Below are 24,841 nucleotides of genomic sequence, written 5' to 3'. Positions count from 1 at the left end.
TCGCAGCAGCAGCTGGTGCAGCTCCATCTTCCCCAGTAGCTTTGGAGTTCTTTGCTCTTTCCAGCACAGTCTCAGCTGTTAATTCAGGGATCAGCTCTCGGAATAAATCCATGTTTCTGGGATCCATCTAACACTGTGCAACTTGAGTGCCCTGAACTGTACCAGCCCGTGCCCAACCCTGTTCCAGGGGCTTTGCCAGCAGGGCACGAGCTGCCCCTCAGCTCCTGTCCCACCCAGCCCCACCTGCAAACAGCCCCCAAAGCTCCAGTTGGGGCCCCACAGAAAACGAGGGGAAATGTCCATTATGACCAATCCCCCTGAATTTCACCTCCTCTGCAGCCCCAGCATTCTGCAGTGTGGTTCGAGCTGGATGTGGGTGTTTAACTCACCCACCTGCAGGAGTGCAGGAGGAGAAATAATTATGGGTGGAGGTGAGAGACCCTGTTATGTGCTGGAGAGATGCCAGAGCAACCTGCAGGGTGGTGCTTGGCTCCGGAGGTCTCAGCTCCCATGGGCTGAGAGGCCCTTGTGTTTGCCAAGCAAGACAAGGTTTCCATCCTTTAATTTCTTCCTCCTCCAGTGCCCAAATCTCAGATTCATTGGGCAGAAAATTAGCCCTGAATGCTGAAGTTTGGGATGGAATGGGGTGAGGTACAAGAGTGAAACAGAGGAACGAAATGGGAATTCTCACACACCAGCAGGCTGGACCAAAAATTAATGCCCAAATTACTTTTAATTATGCTTTTTGTTCTCCAAATAAACCCAGGATTGTTACATTAGGTTGAATTTAGACTCAATACAACTCTCAGGGAGATTTTTAAGGTCCCTTCCAACCCCAACCATTCTATGATTTGATGACTCTGTGATTTCCCTTTGTGGAGCTTCCTGAAGATGCTGCTGGCTCATGTCTCCAAAAAGATCTTCAAAGGACATCAACCCACTTAGAAACCTGATCTGACTTTCAACGAGGCCCTTGTAACTCATTTGGAAACCAAGTCTTGGGTTTCTGTGTCACCTCCACGGCTTTGAAAGGGTCGTCTCTGCCGGCTCTCACATTTTGTAGAATTTACAACCTGGATGGGAGAACTTGAGGGGAAAATGAGCTGCCAGTTAAAGGGAAATGAGGGAAATGAACTGTAGAGAAATGTCAAGTGAATTATTTCAGAAATTTCTTCCATTTCACCGTGTCTTATATAAAAATTTGTATCAAATGAGTCTTTAAGTATTCAGATTGTCTTAACTTTCATCTGACACGGAACAGACTGGTTAACAGCAGCCAATTTACTATGCAGGGAAAGGGAAAGTGGGTTTGAATCATAAATGTATGCAAGAATGACCACAGAAAACATGCTGAGAGGCATTTTTACAAACTCTGTGCTGAGCTGTGTCAATAATTCACCCCAAACCACTCTCTGCTTGGAGGTGGCACAGCCCAGGCCATGGAGTGGCACTCCTGCTTCTCCAGGAGCAGTTACCCCCTGCCAGGGGTTGCTTTGACCCAGGGCATTGCTCATGGCTTTATGGCCCCTGGTGACCAGCAGAGCTCTGAGGGTCCTCACCTTCCAGCACAGACCCAGAGCTCAGGGGTCCTTTCACCCCTGACCTCTGTGGAATGCAGGGGATGGGCCCAAAATCACAAATGTGCTTCAGGGGGGGATGTTCTTTCTCCCCAAATAGAAAACCTGCTGTGTGGTGAGGCTGCCTCGTCCCCTCCCCAGTGACCTGCTCAGGAAAAAGGAAAGAAATGATGTTATTGTAGCTCATTATGCTGAAACCCCATTTTAGGTGCCATTATCTTTAGTTTTATTGTTCAAAGATCGTTATAGCTGGTCTTGGGTTTTAGTGTCCACGTGGGGAAACAACTGTGGCAAGAAAGGCAGGAGTGGAAATGCTGGGTTTGCAATTCTGGGCATGTCATGCTGGGCATGTAGTGCTGGGCATGTCATGCTGGGCATGTAGTGCTGGGTTTGCTGTGCTGGGCATGTCATGCTGGGCATGTCATGCTGGGCATGTAGTGCTGGGTTTGCAGTGCTGGGTTTGCTGTGCTGGGCATGTAGTGCTGGGCATGTCATGCTGGGCATGTAGTGCTGGGTTTGCTGTGCTGGGCATGTCATGCTGGGCATGTCATGCTGGGTTTGCTGTGCTGGGCATGTCATGCTGGGCATGTAGTGCTGGGTTTGCTGTGCTGGGTTTGCTGTGCTGGGTTTGCTGTGCTGGGCATGTCATGCTGGGTTTGCAATTCTGGGCATGTAGTGCTGGGTTTGCTGCGCTGGGTTTGCAATTCTGGACATGTCATGCTGGGCATGTAGTGCTGGGTTTGCTGTGCTGGGTTTGCAATGCTGGGTTTGCAGTGCTGGGCATGTCATGCTGGGCATGTAGTGCTGGGTTTGCAGTGCTGGGCATGTCATGCTGGGCATGTAGTGCTGGGTTTGCAGTGCTGGGTTTGCAGTGCTGGGCATGTCATGCTGGGTTTGCAATTCTGGGCATGTAGTGCTGGGTTTGCTGCGCTGGGTTTGCAGTTCTGGACATGTCATGCTGGGCATGTAGTGCTGGGTTTGCTGTGCTGGGTTTGCAATTCTGGGCATGTAATGCTGGGCATGTCATGCTGGGTTTGCTGTGCTGGGTTTGCTGTGCTGGGCATGTCATGCTGGGCATGTAGTGCTGGGTTTGCTGCGCTGGGCATGTAATGCTGGGTTTGCTGTGCTGAGTTTGCTGTGCTGGGCATGTCATGCTGGGCATGTAGTGCTGGGTTTGCTGTGCTGGGTTTGCTGTGCTGGGCAGGAGCACCTCTGACTCCACATGTTCTGTGCCTGTGCCATAAATCACAGCTGGGAGGCCCAAAAAAGCTTTAAATGTGTCGTAAATAACTCCAGGCTGAGCTTTCTTGTGCTGAGGGAGGAAGCAATGAAACCACCCTCTGAAAACTGTTAATTTGTTCTTTTAATTACCAGAGACAGCAGCACTGGTTTATCACCTTCTCAGCAGGCACAAAGCACCAGAGGACACTCCACGGAGGAGCCACTTGGAGGGAACTTGCCCCAGGAATTCTGCTCCTTGATTCAAGCAGAATTCCTTTCTCACAGCACTTACCAGCAGTTGTTGCCTGAGATCCCCACACCAAAGTGCCTTTTACCTCCCCATGGTGGGAAGGGGCTTTGGGGTGACTGCAGGGCCCAAGTTTTGCCCTCACCAGTACCAAGGTGGGGCTGGACTGTCCTGGACCCTTCTGTGTGATGGAGCAATAAGGAAAGCAGAGTTTGGGCCAAAGAAAGGCTCCATTGGTGCAGCCCCTAAAAAGGCAGGAAGGGACCAAGCTCAGAACTTTGGCTCCTTCTGGTCTTTCCTACTCCTCCATTGGGATGTTCTGGGGTGTTTTGCAGAGCCTCACAATAAATAAGCCTTAAATTAAAATTACTTTATTTCTTTCAATGCTCCATGTTCAAAATTTGCTTCTCTTGCACTGAGGGATGATGGGCTACTTTAAATTTTAGGGATAATTTAGGACTAATTTTTGGGCTGACCAAAGTCAATTTAGGACTAACTCTCTAACTGTAGTACTAATATTTTAAGTCCAGCTTCAGGACTACCTACACCTTTGTTTCAGAATATCTGGCTACTGAGTTTCATGTGATGAAACTCTCATGACCATCTTGGAAGTCTTTACCAACATTAATGACTCCACAATTCCATAGCAAGGGCACTGACCTTTTTTTGCTGAGAGTGGGTTTCAGTCACAGTTTAAGAACTGCAGTTCTTTGTCTTTGGGATTTTTTTCTCCTTTTTTTTCTCCTTTTGTCCCTTTTCTTCCTCCTTTTTGCCCCTTTTGTTCCCCTTTCCCCCCCTCCTTTTCTTTCTCCTTTTTTTCTCCTTTTTGTTCCCCCTTTTTCCCCTCCTCTTTTTCTTTCTCCTACACCTGCTTGTTCCTGTTCATTTGACAATTTATGGGCCTTTCCCCCCAGTTTTCTGCTGAATGATTTCATTCAGTGTAGCTGGTTGTTTTCTGCTCTGAGTGGCTGTGACAGAAGTTTCCATCAGCAAGGTCTGCACCTGCTTTTTATGTCCTCTCTGTGACGAAGCCCCAGAGTTGTCAGAGCTCCAGAGTGGGAGGCTCGTTGTGCTCTGAGAGCTGGGACAGGGAAAGCACAAACATTGACATCACATCCAGAGATGTTAATGGGATGGAAAAACACATGATGGGGCTCAGTTGCCAAGTCAGGGCCTGCTTGTGAGGAAAGTGGGTAAAAACTTCCTTCTGCACCTGTCTGGGGGCATTTCTGAGAGAGGGATTCAAAGCAGAGCCACTTTCCATGGGAGAGAGTTCCCTCAGGACTATTCCATGCCTTGGAAAGCAACTCCTCTGTCTGGATTCAGTGAGTGCCCAAACACAGCCAACAGTTGGGGTCCTCCAGGCCCTGGACATGGAGCAGGGGTGGATGTGGGGAGGGAGGGGTCATGTCCTCCTGCAGTTTGGGGTTGTGGCTTGGCAGGTCCTGCCAGGAGGAATCCACACACAGATGGGCTTGAGGAACAGCAGAGCTGAGAGAAACATGCCTAGAAATCTGCTTTCTAGACCTCTTTGGTTCCTTAACACTGGAGGTTCAAGGCTTGACTACACCAGAGTGACAATAATATCACTGCAATATTTCCCTCAAGAATCCTTCAGAATATACTAAATATACTAAAATCCCTATTTTTTTACCATTTCTGTATTCTTTTCCATTTCCCCCTAGACAATATTACCTGTGTCTTAAAGAATAAAAGTGCATCAGACAGATCATCCATGAAATGCATTAGAGTTTCTCTATCCCTTTGAGGGTTCCAGGACTGCCTCTGGTGCCAACAATCACATCTACTGAGGGCGAGGTGCACCCTGACAGGGTTCCAGGATTGCCTTCAGGTGCCAACAATCACATCTACTGAGGGCAGGGTGCACCCTGACAGGGTTCCAGGATTGCCTTCAGGTGCCAACAATCACATCTACTGAGGGCAGGGTGCACCCTGACAGGGTTCCAGGATTGCCTCTGGTGCCCAAGCACCCACATCTACTGAGGGCAGGGTGCACCCTGACAGGGTTCCAGGACTGCCTCTGGTGCCCAAGCACCCACATCTGCTGAGAGAGGAGGCCAAAGTGGGCACAAGGAGGAGCACAAACAGGATTCCCTCCTGTCCCCTCATTCCATGGCTGTCAGGAATGTTGCTTTTCCTTCCCTTCCCTGCCTGTCCCAGTCCATGCCTGGCTGTCACTGGAGCTGTTTTACCTCTCACTGAGCTGTGCCCCTGCCCAGCCCGAGCAGAAGCTTTGCTGCTGCCATGCCCTGGCACATCAGGGCACTCCACAATGCACACAGCCTTTGGCAGGCTGTGCTGGAAGGAAGTTTTTGGGGTTGTAAAGGTGAGCACTTGAAGGTCAAATGCACCTTTGTCCCTGCACCCCTAGTGCTTGTCCATCCGGTTCCATTGAGCAGAAAGGAGGGCGTGTGAGCAGGTAATTAGAGAGCTTATTACGGCCCCCTAATCCCCCTGGGAGAGAGCCAAAGACAGGCTGAGAGCTCATCCATCCAGAGCCAGGCCAGGCTGGCAGCCAGGGCACTCTGCTGGCACTGATGGATGTGCCACAGCTGCTGATGGACCAAGGAGAGACAGCCCCTCGTATCCCCCTCAGCCACTCTGGCTTTGAGCCTGGACCTCTGGCCTGCCTGGAGTGAGGGCAGAGTGGCAAAGAACACACCGAGACCTTCAGAGCTTGTTCCCAAAAAACAGTGGCAGAAATTGCCTTTCTGTGGCTTGGGCTGAGCACAGAGCTCAGCAGGACCTGCCCCAGCCCAGGCTGGAGGTGCCACCTTTAACCTGCACAAGGACTGTGGTGGCACCAGGGGAAACAGGCTCAAATTGTGCCAGGGCAGGGGCAGGGGGCACAGCAGCAGGAGATTCTGCCTGGAAAGGGTGGGCAGGCACTGGCAGGGGCTGCCCAGGGAGGTTTGGAGTGCCCAGCCCTGGAGGTGCCCAAGGCAGGACTGGCCGTGGCACTGAGTGCTCTGGGCTGGGGTTCAAGGTGGGCATCAGGCACAGGGTGGGCTCCAGGGGCTGGCAAGGCTTTGCCAAGGTGGGCATCGGGCACAGGGTGGGCTCCAGGGGCTGGCAAGGCTTTGCCAAGGTGGGCATGGGGCACAGAGTGGGCTCTGTGGGCTGGGAGGGCTTTGCCAAGGTGGGCATCGGGCACAGGGTGGGCTCCAGGGGCTGGGAGGGCTTTGCCAAGGTGGGCATCGGGCACAGGGTGGGCTCCAAGGGCTGGCAGGGCTTTGCCAAGGTGGGCACTGGGCACAGGGTGGGCTCCAGGGGCTGGCAGGGCTTTGCCACATCATCCTCACCGCTCTCCAGTCTGTCAGCGGGAGCTGCAGCTCTGACAAAGGACAAAACGGTGCTAATTGTGCATCTTTATTCTTTGAAGAATAATAAGAACGATAACTGTGTTCTACACGTACAACAACCTTGTCCTGCCGTTGTGTTCAAGAGCTCCCCAAAGAACACAAGTGAGAGGCAGAAAACAGCAATTTTGGGTGATTGATGGCTCAGCCAGGGCTGGAGGGAGTGGGAGGGCACAGGAGGGAATAGACACCTCCAACCGCACGGCTTTGTTCTCCCTGAAGCTCCAAAGCCTCTCGAACAATCGCTCTAATGGCTTCTTTAACCCCCCAGCCGGCACTGATAATTGTCCTAATGGAAAACAGGAAGGAGTTTGAAAGGAAGAGCTTGTTATGAAATTTGTTACTGAGCGTCTCAGACCATCAAACCCAATTCAAACAACTTCGGGCTCCTTCAGGTACTTTCACCATAAGTGGCTGTTGCCGCTGTATTTTTGTCTGCTGGATCAGCGGCAGTGACAGCTCAACAGAAAATCCATTAGAAAATTTATAAGCGTGCTGCTGTTTGGGAAGGGGAGGAAAACATATTTTGATGTTTAGATACAAGAACTATGATGTTGTGGGACTGGAATAATCCCCAGAGGACACAGTTCCTTGGCAGTCCATCACACCAGGACAGGCAGCTCCGGGCTGGGCTTTCATTTCCTGCTCAGCTTCGTGGTCATATTTATTGTGCAGACAAAAGAAGTGGCAGCCAGTGAATATTTATATCAGAAAGGGATATTGTTTTTTAATAACTGATAGGACATAAATCCAGGAACAGGAGAGGCTGGAACAAAACTGGAAAGGTCTAAGTAGGTGGAGAGTTTGGGTGTAATTTCTGATTAGAGGGAGTGCAGAAAACAAGTGTTATAGTCATGATTCGGTTTGTTCAGGGATAGAAGAGGAGCTGTAGGACATTTTGCAAGAATTTCCACCCAACAGCCCCACTGTAAATCACATCACCTGGCACTGCCAAACACCTTCAGAGCCAGAGGAGGTCACAGAGATGCTCCAGGGCTGGATCCCTCTGCTCTGGGACAGGCTGGGAGAGCTGAGGGGCTCACTTGGAGAGGAGAAGGTTCCAGGGACACCTGAGAGCTCCTGTCAGGGCCTGAAGGGGCTCCAGGAGAGCTGGGGAGGGACTGGGGACAAGGCATGGAGGGACAGGACACAGGGAATGGCTTCCCACTGCCAGAGGGCAGGGATAGGTGGGATATTGGGAAGGAATTCCTGGCTGGGAGGGTGGGCAGGCCCTGGCACAGGTTGGGCAGAGAAGCTGTGGCTGCCCCAGCCCTGGGAGTGTCCCAGGCCAGGTTGGACAGGGCTTGGAGCAGCCTGGGCTGGTGGGAGGTGTCCCTGCCCATGGCAGGGGTGGCACTGGGTGGGCTTTAGGGTCCCTTCCAACCCACAGCATTCCATAATTTCATGATCTGTCATCCCCTGTGGCTGCAGCCCCTGGTGCCACCTGGGCATGGATGGGCAGGGCTGTGCAGCATCACCTGGGGCAGAAATTGGGAGCCAAGGCAGGGGCAGGGCAGGCAGGGGCAGGACAGGCAGGGGCAGGGCAGGCAGGGGCAGGGCAGGACAGACAGGGGCAGGGCAGGACAGGCAGGGGCAGGGCAGGCAGGGACAGGGCAGGGCAGACAGGGGCAGGGCAGGACAGGCAGGGGCAGGGCAGGCAGGGACAGGGCAGGGCAGGGGCAGGACAGGCAGGGGCAGGGGCAGGGACAGGCAGGGGCAGGACAGGCAGGGACAGGGCAGGGCAGGGGCAGGGCAGGGCAGGGGCAGGACAGGCAGGGGCAGGACAGGCAGGGGCAGGGGCAGGGACAGGGCAGGCAGGGGCAGGACAGGCAGGGGCAGAACAGGCAGGGGCAGAACAGGCAGGGGCAGGACAGGCAGGGGCAGAACAGGCAGGGGCAGGGCAGGCAGGGACAGGGCAGGCAGGGACAGGGGCAGGGCAGGCAGGGGCAGGGCAGGCAGGGGCAGGGACAGGGCAGCAGGGACAGGGCAGGCAGGGACAGGAACAGGGCAGGCAGGGGCAGGGCAGGCAGGGACAGGGACAGGGCAGGCAGGGGCAGGGCAGGCAGGGACAGGGACAGGGACAGGGCAGGCAGCAGTAGAAGGCCAGCAGGGAGCTCTTTCCCTGGGCATGTCTGTATCAAAAACACATCATGTCTGGGAGGTGTTTATTCTATAAGAAAATAGATGTGGGATACATAAAAAATGCCAAGATTTGTACTTCCTTAGCAGAAATTACAGTGCTTTATACAATTTGACAGCGTCGTGCAGTACCTGCTGCCTGATCCATCCACATCACTCCGGGATACAGTCAGTGTAGAAAGGCTGCTGGAAAGGGGATAATAACAAAAATGCACATTGAAAAGCACTTTAAATCCCTTCCAAGCATTCAAAATGAGTTGAAAAGGCAGCAAGTGGCAGTATCTGTGGTGTCTTAAAAAATATTTACTTGAGAAAAAAATTCTGCCATTTGTTAAGGAAAAAATGTAGCCAGAGGATGATGTGGAAAGAGATCCCCAGAGCTGCTCCTGTGCCACCCCTGCCATGGGCAGGGACACCTCCCACCAGCCCAGGCTGCTCCAAGCCCTGTCCAACCTGGCCTGGGACACTCCCAGGGCTGGGGCAGCCACAGCTTCTCTGGGCACCTGTGCCAGGGCCTGCCCACCCCCAAGGTGGACCTAATCTGTCCTGCTTGGGAATAAATCACAGAATCATGGAATGGTTTGGTTGGAAGGGACCTTTAAAGGTCATTTGGTTTAACCCCCACATGCTGAGCAGGGACATCTTCCACTGACTAAGTAAGAGGGGGTGGATGGCCAAGAGTGGATGGAGAGGGACATTTCCTCACCCACTGCCCAAACTCCACCAGGAGAAGGGTGGTGGTTCCCAGGAAGATGCTGTGGACAAATGGGATGTGTGTCCCACTCCTCCTCCTGCCATCAATCCTTGCTGGAACTCTGGTGGCCTCAGAGGTTGGGCTGAGGGCCCTCCCCACCAACCACCTCACCCCCACCTGACCCCCCAGAACAGCCACAAGGGCAATTTGAAGTGAGAAAAGATAAAACCAATCCTGGCAAATCCTATCACTTTTCTCTTCCACACCTGCAGGTTTTTCATTGGAAAAATGAATTGATTGTAGGGGAGAATAATATTATAAATCAAGTTGTATTTCTATTATAATGACGAAGGCAGAACACACTTTCTATATGCTAAATATATTCATGGACTTATATTATGGTAACATTCCTTAAATTGATGATATTTATCAGCTGGGGAAAACAAATTGCCAGATACAGGAGAAAATAATTAAAGGAAAGGAAAGAGTAATAGTGGCATCACAGCAGTCAAGTCTTGAAATGTCTTAACAGAAATATTAATGTTCTTTTGGGAGCGTGTCAAGGAGGAAGGGAGAGATAGAGGGGCAATTTCTGCTGCAGTTATAGCACAGACTATCTTGAAGCACTGGCAGTCACATCCAGCCAGGATGGAATTCCATTTCCAGCAGTGTCTTGTCTGGGCTGCCTCTGATAGGAAAGAGAAAAATCGCTTACGAGGGAGTTCTTGGTTCTTTGTCTCTCTGGAGAGTGTGGAGTGTCATCCTTGCTCTGCTGAACCTCAGCTGTCCCTGGGAAAAGGGGCAGAAACACACCCTGGAGGTTGTGGGGATGGTCCTGCTGAGGCCAGTGCTGCTGTTACACCTATCTAAGGGCTTGGCAGCTTTTCCATCATTTCCCTCCTTTTTTCCCAGCTGCTTATGAGTTGTCTGAGGTGTTTGCCAGGGTGAAAATCCTGGTGGAATTCACAGGTTTCACATAAATGGATTTCAGTCCAGGCCATATTCCTGCAGCAAGGGCTCTGTTTGCAGGGCAAGGAGTGCACATCTGGCAACACCTGGAGGGTATGGCAGCATCCACATGGCACTCCAGGGCATGTGCCAAGGGGGGAAGGGCACAGCCCCTCGTTAGCAGCCTGGCATGGACACTGAACTGATGGGCACCCACGGCAGAGGGGCTTGGTGGGGCTGTCATGCCAGTGCTGGGACACAGCACCATTCCTGAAGCTGCCAGGGCTTGTGCTGCCCCAGCAATGACTGCCCAGTCTCTGGGCACCTGGTCAGTGCTCAGCTAACCAGGTTTGTGGGTCACAACACACAGCACAACCTCCACACACGGTGCCCAGTGCCAAAGCTGAGTGCCAAGGCCCACATTTCTCTGGCTTTAATGTGCACTTCCACACTGAAATTGTGAATATTCCCTCAAAACTCCTTCCAGAGCTCCCCCTTGGAGGGATCACACCTCTCCAGGTCTCTGGTTCCAGCACTCACACCAGTGGAGATGCTGTTCCTCCTCTCACAGAGGACTCCCTCTTTCTCCAGAGCCACTCAAAGGCAGGAATTGGCCAATTTTCTACCTGGATTCCTTTGAAGTTGCCTCTTAACTGTGATTGTCCACAGCACCTCCCCTTAGCAGAGCTGGTATGTTCATAGAATCATGGAATTATGGAATGGTTTGGGTGGGAAGGACCTTAAAGCTCATCCCACCCCTGCCCTGGGCAGGGACACCTCCCACCAGCCCAGGCTGCTCCAAGCCCTGTCCAGCCTGGCCTGGGACACTCCCAGGGCTGGGGCAGCCACAGCTGCTCTGGGCACCTGTGCCAGGGCCTGCCCACCCTCATGTACAACACTCTCTCCATATTAATACTGGCCATGTATTTTTTCAGTGCAGCTTCAGCTTTTAAGTACAAGACCAATGATGAGACCAACAAAGGGGCAAAGCTTTGCTGGGGAGGGTGGTTAATAAATACAAATGTAATCACAGAATCAGAGAATGGTTTGGGTTGGAAGGGACCTCAAAACCCACCTCATTCCAACCCCCTGCCATGGGCAGGGGCACCTCCCACCAGCCCAGGCTGCTCCAAGCCCTGTCCAGCCTGGCCTGGGACACTCCCAGGGCTGGGGCAGCCACAGCTTCTCTGCCCAACCTGTTCCACATCATCTGAGCAAAGAGTTTCTTCCTAGTAGAATCTTACTCCATAAGTAGGAATGGTTAGAAAACTTCTCCCAAGCTTTTCTGAACTCCATGTGCTCATTTTTCACTCCAGGTTCCTTTACAGATGTTCTCATAAAGAGCAAACAGCTTGTAAACAGCAGAAAAATGGAAATTTCCTCTGTGCAATATAAATGTAAGTGATCTACATCTCTGAATATAAAGCAGTCGGTGTAAACCCACTGTTTGCACAAACAGATGTGCCTCTGAGTTAGACATGGAGCTAATACATTACAGGCATTCAGAAATACATAATGTTGACATCCAGCAGTGAAATAAGGGTTTGTTTGAATTAATAGAGCTGGGGGAGCAGGTGAAGGGGGTTTGCAACTGCTGGAGCTGCTCTGTGGGAGAATAATTCCTGGGCACCCTGAGCACAGAGAGTGGGATTGGGGTAAAAACCTCCATCTAGAAGGATTTTTTGTAGCTCCACACAAATGGCTCTGCTCTCTCATTCCAGTGGCACAGGGGAGCAAAGCAGAGCTCGCAGGTGAGACCCAGGCACAGACGGGCTCAGGGACCTGCACACGGGGAGCAAGCAAATGTATCTCATTCCAAATTCTCCCAGTTGTTTGCAGGTGTAAAAAAGGCACTTCTTGTAAGTATTTGGGTTTGTTCAGCCTGGGGAAGAGAAGCTTTGGGGTGACCTCATTGTGGCCTTGCAGTGCCTGAAGGGGCTACAAGAAAGATGGGGAGAGATCATTTCCAAGGGCCTGGGGGGACAGGACACAGGGAATGGCTTCCCACTGCCAGAGGGCAGGGATAGATGGATATTGGGAAGGAATTGCTGGCTGGGAGGGTGGGCAGGCCCTGGCACAGGTACCCAGAGCAGCTGTGGCTGCCCCATCCCTGGGAGTGTCCCAGGCCAGGCTGGACAGGGCTTGGAGCAGCCTGGGCTAGTGGGAGGTGTCCCTGCCCATGGCAGGGGTGGCACTGGGTGGGCTTTGGGGTCCCTTCCCACCCAAACCAGTCTGGAATTCCAGATTCTGTGGTTCTGTGACTTCTCTCCTTTTGGTAATATCACAGTTTAATTTCCTGCCCAGTCCCATCTAACACATAAATCTCCTACACACCAAATGATGAGTTGCTCTTATCAAACAGGAAGTCATTATCAGCACCCCAAATGTAAGGGAAGTGGAGCAGGTCAGGAAAGAGATAGTTATGAACTCTGCTGTTTCCAGTGCAACATTAATGTTACTTTCCTTGCAAGTGAGAAATGATCAGCTTGACATTAAAACAAGCCTCGGATTAAGTGCAGTAAGACAATAATTTTTTGCTAATGGATTGTTCCATTTAATTTACATATCTTTTCCCAACAATTTTATGCTTAAAAAATCATTGCCCTTTTGAATTATGTGAAGTACTTTTGACTGTGAGGCTCCAGCAATTTGCCAGCCTCATGTGTGTAATTAGTTTAATTAGCACTCCGTCTTTAATGAGGGTATCAGTGTCTGCTGTGTGTGTTCAGTTCTTCACTGGACAAAGTGAAAAATCCTGGTCCTTAATCAGCTGCATCTGAAGCACCTCAGGCCTTACAAGTCTTCACACAGCACTTGAACAGAAATAATGTGGTTTCCCTTTTCCTGTGCTCCTTTTCTTGCAGTTCTGTTTGGTGTCTGTGTTGATGGTCTGACCAAGGGGATCAAGAGCACTCAGTCTGTGGGTGACATTGCACTGGGTGGGATGTGGGTCTGCTGCTGGGCAGGAGGCTCTGCAGGGGGGTCTGGGCAGGCTGATCCTTGGCATTGATGGGCTGAGACCAGAGGGGTGAGGGGCTGCAGGGGCAGTGCTGGGTCCTGTCCCTGGGTCACCACAACCCCAGAGATGCTCCAGGCTGGGGCAGAGGGGCTGGAAAGCTGGGAAGGGCCCTGGGGGTGCTGTGGCAGCAGCTGGACATGAGCCCAGGTGTGCCCAGGGGGGCAAGAGGCCAATGGCCCCCTGGGCTGTGCCAGCCCCAGTGCGGGCACAGCCCAGGATTGTGACTGTCCCTGTGCTGGGAAAACCTGGAATCCTGTGCCCAGTTCAGGGTTCCTCAGTTCAGGGAGGGCATGGAGGGGCTGGAGCGTGTCCAGGGCAGGGAATGGAGCTGGGAAGGGGCTGGAGCAGCAGGAGGGGCTGAGGGAGCTGGGGGGGCTCAGCTGGAGAAAAGGAGGCTCAGGGGGCACCTTCTGGCTCTGCAATCCCTGCCAGGAGGGGGGAGCCAGAACAGGTTTGGGCTCTGCTCCAGGGCACAGGGACAGGAGGAGAGGGCACGGCCTCAGGCTGGGCCAGGGCAGGGGCAGGGGGCACAGCAGCAGGAATTTCTGCCAGGAAAGGGTGGGCAGACACTGGCAGGGGCTGCCCAGGGAGGGTTGGAGTGCCCAGCCCTGGAGGTGCCAAAAGCAGGACTGGCCGTGGCACTGAGTGCTCTGGGCTGGGGGACAAGGTGGGCATCGGGCACAGGGTGGGCTCCAGGGGCTGGCAGGGCTTTGCCAAGGTGGGTATCGGGCACAGGGTGGGCTCCATGGGCTGGGAGGGCTTTGCCAAGGTGGGCATCGGGCACAGGGTGGGCTCCAGGGCCTGGCAGGGCTTTCCAGCCTTGGTGATTCTGAGATTCTCTGAAAGCATCACCCTCTTTATTTCATGCATCTGGGCCATGCTCAGAACGGGTCTGTACTCACTGTGTGTGTTCAGTGAAATGGTTTCCACAGCTTTTGAAATCCACTACCTTGGCCTTTCAGACAATCCCTAATTATTAATTGTCCCCAGAATAAATAGTATTGTTCTGCCTGGGAAGGGTTGGCGTAATGGATGGGGAGAAGCAGATGCAATGCATCTTCCTAACTCAGGGTAAGGATATTTCAGCAGCCCAGTGAAAGGCTGACATTGAAAACAACTCTTGGGGAACTGTCAGGGCGACAATAGAAAAAGCATTACCAATTTATCAGCGTGTCATTAACGCTGCTCGTTAGTCCTGACAAAGTACCAAGTCTGTGGATCATTGTTGTGCTGTACAATGGGGAAACTGGAGTGGAAATGGGGGCTGTGACCTCCGGGCTCCATTAAATGGCACAAAGGGACAGATCAGTATCTAAAAGGTAGAAAATCATAATCCTATTTGAGCGTTTTGCATTTGTTTGTTCTTATGTCTCTTGGTTGTCAATGCAGAAACTCTCAGCAGAAGCTCAACAACTGGAGCACAATGTTGGGAAGGAGAACAAATCCCCCAGTATGAACATTATCATTTCTAAAGGGAGTTGTGCTTTCTTTGTGCTCCAAACTCCTCTTTCCTGGGTGGTTGTGGCCACCTTTGAATTGAGGTTTTCCTGCATAAGGAAGACTATTCAGTGTTCTTTAGATGTTTCATGTGAAACAACTTTAAGCAACCACAACGCTCATGGAAACAAAAGTCAACATTTTTCTTCTTAAAATCACAGTTCTTTTAAAAGGAAACCTTCAGGAAGGAAGTTGCCCAGAGAAGCTGTGGCTGCCCCAGCCCTGGGAGTGTCCCAGGCCAGGCTGGACAGGGCTTGGAGCAGCCTGGGCTGGTGGGAGGTGTCCCTGCCCAGGGCAGGGGTGGCACTGGATGGACTTTAAGGTGCCTTCCCACTCAAACCATTCTGGGATTGAGTTCAGGTATTCTGGTTCAAAGGGCCCTGGTTGTACATCCTGCACACCCCCCAGTGCATTCCTGTCTGTGTTTCACTGCACACACCAACCTCTGTGCAGAGTCTGAGACCATCTGCTGCAAAAGCAAAACTCTTTTCCTGTCAGGAGGAAACTCTCCCCATCAAAGCCCCTCAGTGTGACTTCTTCATTTTCCCTCTGAAGGCCAAACTGTTCTGGGAAATTACATTTTACCTGGAGATATTTGTAATGAAGAGGAGCCGAGAGCTGCTCTTGTTTATGTGTTGACTGTAGAAAACTCATCAGGTGCTTAATGTTGTGTTGCTGTTCCATCAGCCTGGGAGCCCCGTGGGGTGGGAGATGCCACCCTGGCCTCTGCCCTGGCAGTGGGGGTGCTCTGATTGGCACCCAGAGGTGGGGAGGGGGATGTGCCCCTCAGAGGGGCTCCCCAGACCCCCCCAGCCCTGCTCCCCAGCCCTTCCCATTGGGTTGGGTGCACTCTGGGTGCCTGCATTGCTCCAGCATGTCCCCTACAGCTGCTTCCATCGATTCAGGCCAGGCAGCTGTGCAGGAAGGACACCATGAAGCAACCATGGCCCTGGTGTTGCTTGGCTGCACAAACAGCCTGCTCTGGCAGGGGCAGTCAGCCCTGGGGGCAGTGCCCACCTGGAGCTGCAGCTTGGCACAGAAATGCACATTTAGGGTCCCCCCAGGGGCTGATCTTCACAAAACTTCAGTGAATGTCAGTGCCAGCTGTGAGTGTTCATTCCAGCCAAACAGGGGGGTCTGACACCAGCTCTGAGTGTGCACCCCCTACTCAACCAGGGGGGTCTGACACCAGCTCTGAGTGTTCATCCCCTACTCAACCAGGGGGGTCTGACACCAGCTGTGAGTGTTCATTCCAGCCAAACAGGGGGGTCTGACACCAGCTCTGAGTGTGCACCCCCTACTCAACCAGGGGGGTCTGACACCAGCTCTGAGTGTGCACCCCCTACTCAACCAGGGGGGTCTGACACCAGCTGTGAGTGTTCACCCCCTACTCAACCAGGGGGGTCTGACACCAGCTCTGAGTGTTCACCCCCTACTCAACCAGGGGGGTCTGACACCAGCTCTGAGTGTTCACCCCCTACTCAACCAGGGGGGTCTGACACCAGCTCTGAGTGTACACCCCCTACTCAACCAGGGGGGTCTGACACCAGCTCTGAGTGTTCACCCCCTACTCAACCAGGGGGGTCTGACACCAGCTCTGAGTGTGCACCCCCTACTCAACCAGGGGGGTCTGACACCAGCTCTGAGTGTGCACCCCCTACTCAACCAGGGGGGTCTGACACCAGCTCTGAGTGTGCACCCCCTACTCAACCAGGGGGGTCTGACACCAGCTCTGAGTGCGTACCCCCTACTCAACCAGGGGGGTCTGACACCAGCTCTGAGTGTACACCCCCTACTCAACCAGTGGGGTCTGACAACCAGCTGAAGGGAACTAAATGGGAAACCCAATATCCAGGGCTGCTCCCAGATATAAATGTTGGGGTAAAACCAGGAAAAGTTCACAGGCACTTTGGAATGCAGCTGGTGTGGAACCACCAAGGAGAGGAAACCCACCGTTGTTTGGTTTTGCCCAAAAATTCACAGTGGTTCTCCTCATTTTGGGATGATTTCCATCACTGTAGGCCCCAAACCCAGTCCTTTTGTTTCGTTTTTTTTTAATCCCTACTTTTAAGGTTGGCTGTTTGAAGCACTGTTTCTTACCCTGGTTCAATCCAAGGGCTGTGTCATGTTTTTGGAAGGGGCACATGTCTGGATTAGGGTTGTTCCAGCCCAGAATGACATTAACCCATTCCAGACCACTGGGGGGAACTAAAGGAGCAACAACTTTTCAGCCAGAGCTAAAAGAGACTTGAACATGCTCAAGGCATTCCTGGAGGTGGCACTCAGTGCTGGGCTGGGGCACAGGGTGGTGAGTGGGCACAGGTTGGGTTTGATGGTCTTGCAGGTCTTTCCCAACCTAAATGTTCCTGCAGTTATTACCCTGGGATGAAGGTACCTGCTTCCCTCCCTGGGGCTTTCCCTGGGGGTTCCACTGGCCTCCTGCACCCCACTCAGAGCAGAGACCCTGAGATTGGCTCAGGGGGTTAAAACTTGGTTGTAATAATGCCAAGGTCATGGGTTCAATCCCCTGTGTGGGCCACTGACTTGAGTTGGACTCGGTGATCCTTGTGGGTCCCTCCCAACTCAGAATAGTCTGTGAATAGTCTGTGATTCTGAGACAGGAAACAGGGGGAGGCTCCTTAAATCCAGCTCAGCAACCCCCAGATCTGCAAAGGGATAAATGAAGAGTCTGGGCAATGAAGTAACAAAAGAACATTTGATTGGCACACTGCAAATCAGCTGCAGGTGCCTTGGAGCCCCTGACTTACCCTCTGAGTGATGCACAGCAGGCACTGACAGGGCTCCTTCCACTGCAGGGGACAGCTTGAACATCCATCAGGTGGCAGGAAACAGGAACCATGGAGAGCCCCTCCCTTCCTACACCTTCACCAGGGATGTGTCCTTGGCACTTGGCTGAGCAATGAGGAGTTCAGGGAGGGAAGGAGGGGTTATTCTTTTCCAGCTGCAATAATTGTGTTAGAATTTGGCAGCAGGATTGGATAAATGACAATAATTGTGTTAAATCTTGGTAGTAGGATTGGATGAATGAAATGATTTGCCTTAGTGAATGGAAAACAACAAAGTGTTCATGCAGTTCAATGGGTATTTGAAAATTAAACAAGATCTACAACAGATCAAATTTTAGTTAAAAAGGAAAAAATGCCTATTTTAAAACCATTCATGCAGTAACTATAATTAAATGGGAAAGAAACAATGTTGGGGCTTTGGTGATGTCACTGCTCAGGTGAGCAGGTCTGGGAAACTGGGAGAAGTCAGGAGAGGGGTGGGTTCAGTGCTCTGAGCCTCCTGACTCGAGATGCATTTGTCCCACTTCTCATCTGCACAGCTCTGCTCGTTTCCCTAAAATAAACACGGAATTGTTATGCAGGAAATCGGCCATTCATGGTCTTTACTGCATAAAACAAAAGGGAAATATTTAGGTTTTCTTTTCCCAGGATTAATATGTTTGTTGCCCAAGTGTTACCTTAATCCATTCACTGTCCTTCAACAATTTATTAGTGAGAGCCACATTTTTGTCAATGGATTTTATTTAACCAGCTCAGATTATTTATGAGATGTTCCCAGTTCTGAGCCCCGAAGAGACATAACCTGCCCAGATAAATTAACATAAAAACTCTGCTGATAACCCCCAAAAATCACATTCCTCTGTCAACAGCACCCCCAAATAATTTGCACTGACTTAGTTAAGGTTTGCTGGAATTCCACATTTAGCAGAGGCCCAGATGCTGGTTGGGTTCATTTCCAGGTTAAATGGTTGTTGCAGAGATCCTGCAGTGAGGTCTTAGTGCAGCCAAAACTGGTGAGAAGAAATGAAACCTGAGGTTGCCCAGTGAGATGTTCCCTCTGCAATCCCTGCCAGGACAGAGGAGATGAGGAGGATCAGGCTCTGCTCGAGGGAACAGGGACAGGAGCAGAGGGCACGTTTATGTTGAATATTGGGAAAAATTCTTCCTGGGCACATCTGCCCAGGGCAGGGTTGGAGTCCCCACCCCATCCATGCTCAGAAAACTGGTGGATGTGGCACTTGAGGACTTGCTGGTGGCCCTGGTTGATGGTTGGGCTTGATCTGAAAGGTCTTTTCCCTGCTTAGTGACTCTGTGGTTCCTTTATTCTGTGCATGCCATGGGAGCCCCCTGACTGCCACCCCTTCAGGCAGGGAACTGCTTCAACCTTCCAGCAGCAAAACCTGCAGAGTTGGGTTTTCTCCCGAAGCTTTGCTGGGTGTTGGAAGTGCTGAGAAACTCAGCACTGAGCGAGGCTCCTTTGCTGCCACTTCATTAACTGCCCAACACAAAACAAGATGGGTTTTCTCCCCTTTTTCTTTCAGAGCTCCTTTGGCAGCCCAATATGCTCAGGAATCTCTGAAATATTGGATACTTCACGCATGGTCAAGTAGTACAAACCACTTTTAATCAAATATCTGAGACTCCTGGAGGATCTTTGTGTTGGGGCTGAGCAGGCTGTAAATAATGGAAGCATTAGGGATAATTTACACCCCTGGGACCAGCCCTAGAGGATTAAAACCTCCTGGAGTCATTTACCTTGAGAAAAACGACAACATTTTCACAGGGCTGATGCTTCCTTGAGAGAAGATTTGAAGCAGAGGCTGCACTTGGCTTGTCCTCATCCACTATCAATTCCAGCTGCTACAAAGACATTTGCTCCACTGTTATTACAGCCCTGCCCTCCCCTGCCCTTGGAGTATTGGCATTGTGGCTCTGGAGGCACTTCCCATTAACAGCCCCGATGGATGCTGACCTTTCCAAGGGTGTTATTCCAGCCTTCACTTGCTTGAGGGGAAAAATATTTCTTTCTTTCTTGTATAAATATGAAATAACAGATAAATAACCAACTATTGATTTGTAGTTGGGAAAAAAAAAGGGGGGGGGAAAGAGAAAGATGGAAAGCAAGGAAAGAATTGGTTGAGCAGAGACACTGGTGTTGGGGAATGGCCTCAGGACTCTGTGCTGGGATCACTCACAGAGGGAGTTCCATCTGTCACCATCAGAGTGGATGGAGGGGTTCTGGAGTGCTTTTTCCAGGGAATTAGGTGACTCAGGGAGCTCAGTGCTTGCCAGGCTTCTCCTAACCCTCTGACTGGTTTGCTGCAGCCCGAGCAGGAACTTTCCAATTTGCTGCTTTCCCACGTTCCAAAGCAGGGTCAGAGCAGCACAGCCCCTGCCAGGGGGGAGCCATTTCCTTGCAGGTGATGGAAAGGGTAAAACCTGAGCATGTCCTGGAACTGTGAGCTGAGGTTGCCCAGGGAAATTTGGGAAGTCTTTGCTGGAGGAACAGATGGAATTGGGAGTTCCAGCCAGTGGGTTTGTGCCCCTTCAGCTGAGCACTCCCAACCACTGTGATAAACTATGATGTGAATGAACTGCCCTTCCCTTTCCTAATTTATCTGTTGTTAGATCAAATAATGCTCGTTCCAAACCCAGAGTGTTCTTAGAGTGAAGAAATGATTCCTGATCTCTGGCTGTACATGAACCTGTGAGTTCAGCACAGCTTTAGGGCTCCTGCACCACTGGAGAGCAGAGTGGCAGATGCTTTGCCATTTATACCAATTCTGACACCTACAGGGTCTTTATTCTTTTCAAGCACCTCTTGATCACTACGTATTTACTCCCTGCATTCAGCAGTGCAGATGGGATTTATGAAATATTTATTTCCAGCTTGGACAGCCCCTGCAGCCTTTTCTGCATGACTTACTCCAGGGTAGGTTAAGAGTGACTTGATGTGTCCCTGCCTTGGAGTCTCCTCTCAGTCCCCTTTGCCCCCAGCTCTGAGCAGTGCCCTGGGCACACAGCTCTGCCTGAGTCCCTCTTTTCCCAGCCTGGACTCGTGCAGGTGTTGTGCCTGCTGAGCTCCTCCAGGAAAGGCAAACTCTGAGCCTGAGTTTGTGCCAGTGAGTCACAATAAGCTGCTCATTGGCAAAACATTCAATCATGCTGGTGTTGGATGCTGGGCCCTCCCACAGGGCCTGATTTTGGCATTGCAAAGTGCACATTTTAAAGGTCAGAGTCTCTGATTTCCATATTCTTCTGTTGCCTTTTTTCCTTGTGAATTCAATTCCTTTCATTGGTCTGTTATCTAATATTTCAGTACCAGGACTTCTGCCCTTTCCTGTAATTCCTTTTCCTCTGCAAATGAGCTGCATTTCTGCCCCTCAGTCCCACAGGCACCTTCGCCACCAGTGTTGGGGTGCACTGGGGAGAGTGGGATCAGCAGGGAGGGGAGGGGAGGGGATGGTCCTCCCTCTCCTGCTCAGCCCTGGGGAGGCCACAATTCAAATACTGAGTTCAATTCTGGACCCCTCAGGACAGCAAAGCCAGGGAGGGGCTGCAGAGGGTCCAGCAGAGCCCCCAGAGGGGCTTTGGGCTCTGGAGCATCTCCCTGATGAGCAGAGACTGCGGGAGCTGGGCCTGGTCAGTGCAGAGCAGGGAAGGCTGAGAGGGACCCCATCAATGCACACAAGTGTCTCCAGGGGTGGCAGAGGGTGGGCCCAGGCCCTGCTCAGGGACAGGGACAGGGACAGGACGAGGAGCAACGGCCAGAAAGGGAAACACAACAAGTTCCACCTCGGCACGAGGCAGAACTTCTTTCCAGGGAGGTGCCAGAGCCTGGCACAGCTGCCCAGGGAGGGAGTGGAGTGTCCCCTGGAGCCATCCCAGCGTCACCTGGACCTGCTCCTGTGCCACCTGCCCCAGGTGACCCTGCCCGGGCTGGGGGATCTCAGAGGGCCCTTCCAACCCAAATTATTCTGGAATTCTGTGCTAACATGAGAGTGAGAGCCAGGAGATGGGGGTTCCCGGAGATGAGGATTCCAGGAGGAGCAGGTGAGGTGCAAACTGAGCACATCAACACGGTGCCAACATCTGTCCAACCACTCCACATTTAGAAGGGTCCAAATTCAAAGAGTGCCACTTCCAACAAGCAAGAACTCAGTTCTTTGCTGAATTCCCAGGGTGGAGCTGCTCCAGGCTATAGACAAGGCAGGATCCAAAGCAGATCCAGCCATAATGTCTCAGTCTCACTCTCTCTCTGCTCTTCTGGCTGTAGCAGATGCTCATCAGCTGGGCAGGAGCTGCTGAGAATCCAGAGGGACATGATGAGAAGCCTTGATCTGACACAAATTGAAGTCAGTCTGGTGTAAATAGCAGAACCAGAGCTCTGAACAGGCTCCAACAGCCACGAGCCATCGTGGCACTGAAACAAACTCTCAGGTTTCCAAGCACCGTTTATGTTTTCTGTCAGGTGGTAAAGTCCAGGCTCTTCAGAAATCTAAATATACACACTAAAGATCTCTCTTGGGTCATTATTCACAACCAGCTCTTGGGGGTTTCTCTGTAGTAGGGTGGATGCTCTCCCTAGTTTTTGTTGTTCACCTTTTAGCACACCATGGAATCATGGAATCCCAGAATCATGGAATTCCAGAATCATTATGGTTGGAAAAGACCTGTAAGTTCACCAAGTCCAGCTGCCAATGCATCACCACCATGGTCACCACTAACCCATGTCCCCAAGTGCCACAACCACGGGTCCTCTTAGAACACCTTGTGTCCTGACCTGTCCCAGTGTCCCAGTTTCCAGGCATTAATATCTTCTTTCTTCCCTCCCCGGCCAGCAGACTGGGGCTGTGCCACCCAGAGGGGCTGTGTCACCCATTGGGCTGTGTCACCCATTGGGCTGTGCCACCCATTGGGCTGTGTCTCCCAGTAGGGCTGTGTCTCCCAGTGGGGCTGTGCCACCCAGTGAGGCTGTGCCACCCAGTGGGTTGTGTCACCCATTGGGCTGTGTCACCCATTGGGCTGTGTCTCCCAGAGGGGCTGTGCCACCCATTGGGGCTGTGCCACCCATTGTGGCTGTGCCACCCAGTGGGCTGTGTCACCCATTGGGTTGTGCCACCCAGTGGGGTTGTGTCACCCACCCAGTGGGGCTGTGTCACCCACCCAGTGGACTGTGTCACCCATTGGGCTGTGCCACCCACCCATTGGGCTGTGCCACCCATTGGGGCTGTGCCACCCAGAGGGACTGTGCCACCCAGAGGGGCTGTGTCACCCATTGGGGCTGTGTCTCCCAGAGGGGCTGTGTCTCCCATTGGGGCTGTGTCACCCATTGGGCTGTGTCACCCACCCATTGGGGCTGTGCCACCCATTGGGCTGTGCCACCCATTGGGGCTGTGCCACCCACTGGGCTGTGCCACCCATTGGGCTGTGCCACCCATTGGGCTGTGTCTCCCAATGGTGCTCCAGCTCTCACCCCTTCTCCTCTCCAATTCCTCACTGTTTGGGGCACTGGGAGTGCCAATAATGACCATCCTGGGGGAGCTGAGAACGTTCCCCATCTCAGCCATCACTGAGGGGTAAAAAGTTGCTGTTTTCTTAAACTCTTCCTTAAGACAAACTCCAGGAGGACCAATTTGCCTGGCAGGGGCACCTGGGGCACAGCAGGGGCACCTCCCAGGCCAGGGAGCAGCTTTGTGTGGGCATCCCTTTGCTCAGCCCTCAGCAGGGCGATGTGTAATCGCTGCCTTCTCCTCCTTTTGCTTCCCATCTTCCCCACAAATCAAGGAATTGTTCCCATCTGTCTCCCTGGGATTTGTGCACATCTCCAAAGCACTGAATTAGGCATTGAAGGGAATTAGAGACAGAAATAACACGTATTTATAGATCATAAAATCGAAGCTCTAGAGAACAGCCAATCCATTACATTGAAGTGATTTTCTATCTCTCCGATGTTAAAGAAAGCCCATAACCCTCAGGGGTGTTTGGTGACCACGCTCAGGCCCAAATGGCACTGCAGCACTTCCCCAAACTCTGTTTCCTGATGAATGAATGTGAGCAGAAGGGAAAATAAGAAATGTGACAATCTTGCACCAGCAGTGTTAATTTTCTACAGCTTTGTCATTTACTTGTAAGAAACTTAATATATTTCTTCTATAGCTTTATCATTACTTTTTCTATCAAAGCTCTACAGACTGTAATATTCTGCTCAGTGAGCTGAAATATCTGTCAATAGGAAAACATCTCCTCATAAAAGCACTGGAGCTGTTATGGGTGTTGTTATGCACCAGAATTACCTGAGGAAACATTGGAAGGGCTGAAGAATAGATTTTAGGGGTTTTTTTTTAAGGGGAGTGGAAATCAAAATTTCTAAATTAAAATACTTTTTTTTGCTTTAATTCAATAAGGTGTTTTATCCTTTAACAAAACTCATATGCACGGGGGGAAGAAATAATCCTTTAACAAGAAATAAAGACAGGAAAATGCTCCTTTTCTGTCTGACTCACCTGCTCTGAGTTGTGTCCAAGACTGACCCCTCATCCCTGTTCCTTTGGATCATTTTTCTATTCCCTGGACACCATCCCACAAATCCCAGCTAGTCCTGGGGGTTGCTTTGCCCCCTCCAAAATCACAGACTTGAGGTCTTTCCACAGCAAAGTAATTTTTGTACTTTGGGAACCTTCCTGTTTCCTTGGATGAGGTTTGGAGCAACCTGTGCTGGCAGGAGGTGTCCTTGCCCATGGCAGGGGTGGCACTGGGTGGGCTTTAAGGTCCCAGGTTGGGATTTTATCATTCCATGATCACTTTGTGTGAGCAAAGTCCATCTCTTGGCAAACATCTCAGGTCCCTGCCCTGCCCCTCACCCCAGACAGGGCCTGGGAGGGAGAGCAAGTCAGGTTCAGTGGGCAGTGCTGTGACTGCCCTCACTCTTATCTCAGGAAAAATACAGCAGAGAGGCACAGAAATCACAAGGAGGGTGGTGTGGGTAGGAAATGGAGCCCACTGGGGAGGAGGTTGGTGGGAGTCAGGTCCACCCTGGCATTTGCTCCAGGAGAATTGAGTCCCTGCCTGTGTTTCCCTCTGCTGCCTGTGATAACACAGCACACACCACCCCAGCCTGGGCTTATTCCAGTTCAGACATATTCCACTTTCCTGGGTCACTGGTTCTGTTCAGGAGTTGAGCAACACACAGCACAGTGCACTCTGTAAATATTAGAGCTGCAGGTTGGGCTGCTGGGAGAGCTGAGATAATGCAAATGTGCTCATTGCCCTTCAAACTCCAGCCAGGGAAAAGTCCCCACAGGATGATTTT

At 51.7% G+C, this 24,841-nt stretch overlaps 1 long non-coding RNA gene across 3 annotated transcripts in view; it reads left to right on the top strand.

Annotated features, from left to right (window-relative positions):
- The window catches only part of LOC139675720 (uncharacterized), a 51,873-nt gene that overhangs the window by 20,031 nt on the left and 7,001 nt on the right, over positions 1 to 24,841 (top strand). For 2 of the 3 annotated variants that reach the window (XR_011698527.1, XR_011698530.1), the window contains one exon: positions 2,952 to 3,404. The exons of the other annotated variant lie outside the window; for it this stretch is intronic. This is a non-coding gene — a long non-coding RNA (uncharacterized lncRNA). Of the gene's footprint in view, positions 1 to 2,951; positions 3,405 to 24,841 lie in introns of those variants that run through there. 3 annotated transcript variants of the gene reach the window in all.

The sequence above is a fragment of the Pithys albifrons genome, chromosome 9 (assembly GCF_047495875.1).
Source record: "Pithys albifrons albifrons isolate INPA30051 chromosome 9, PitAlb_v1, whole genome shotgun sequence".
In the NCBI taxonomy this organism is placed as follows: domain Eukaryota; kingdom Metazoa; phylum Chordata; class Aves; order Passeriformes; family Thamnophilidae; genus Pithys; species Pithys albifrons.
Note: the sequence above shows the minus strand (reverse complement) of the source record. Positions and strands in the feature narration are given on the sequence as shown.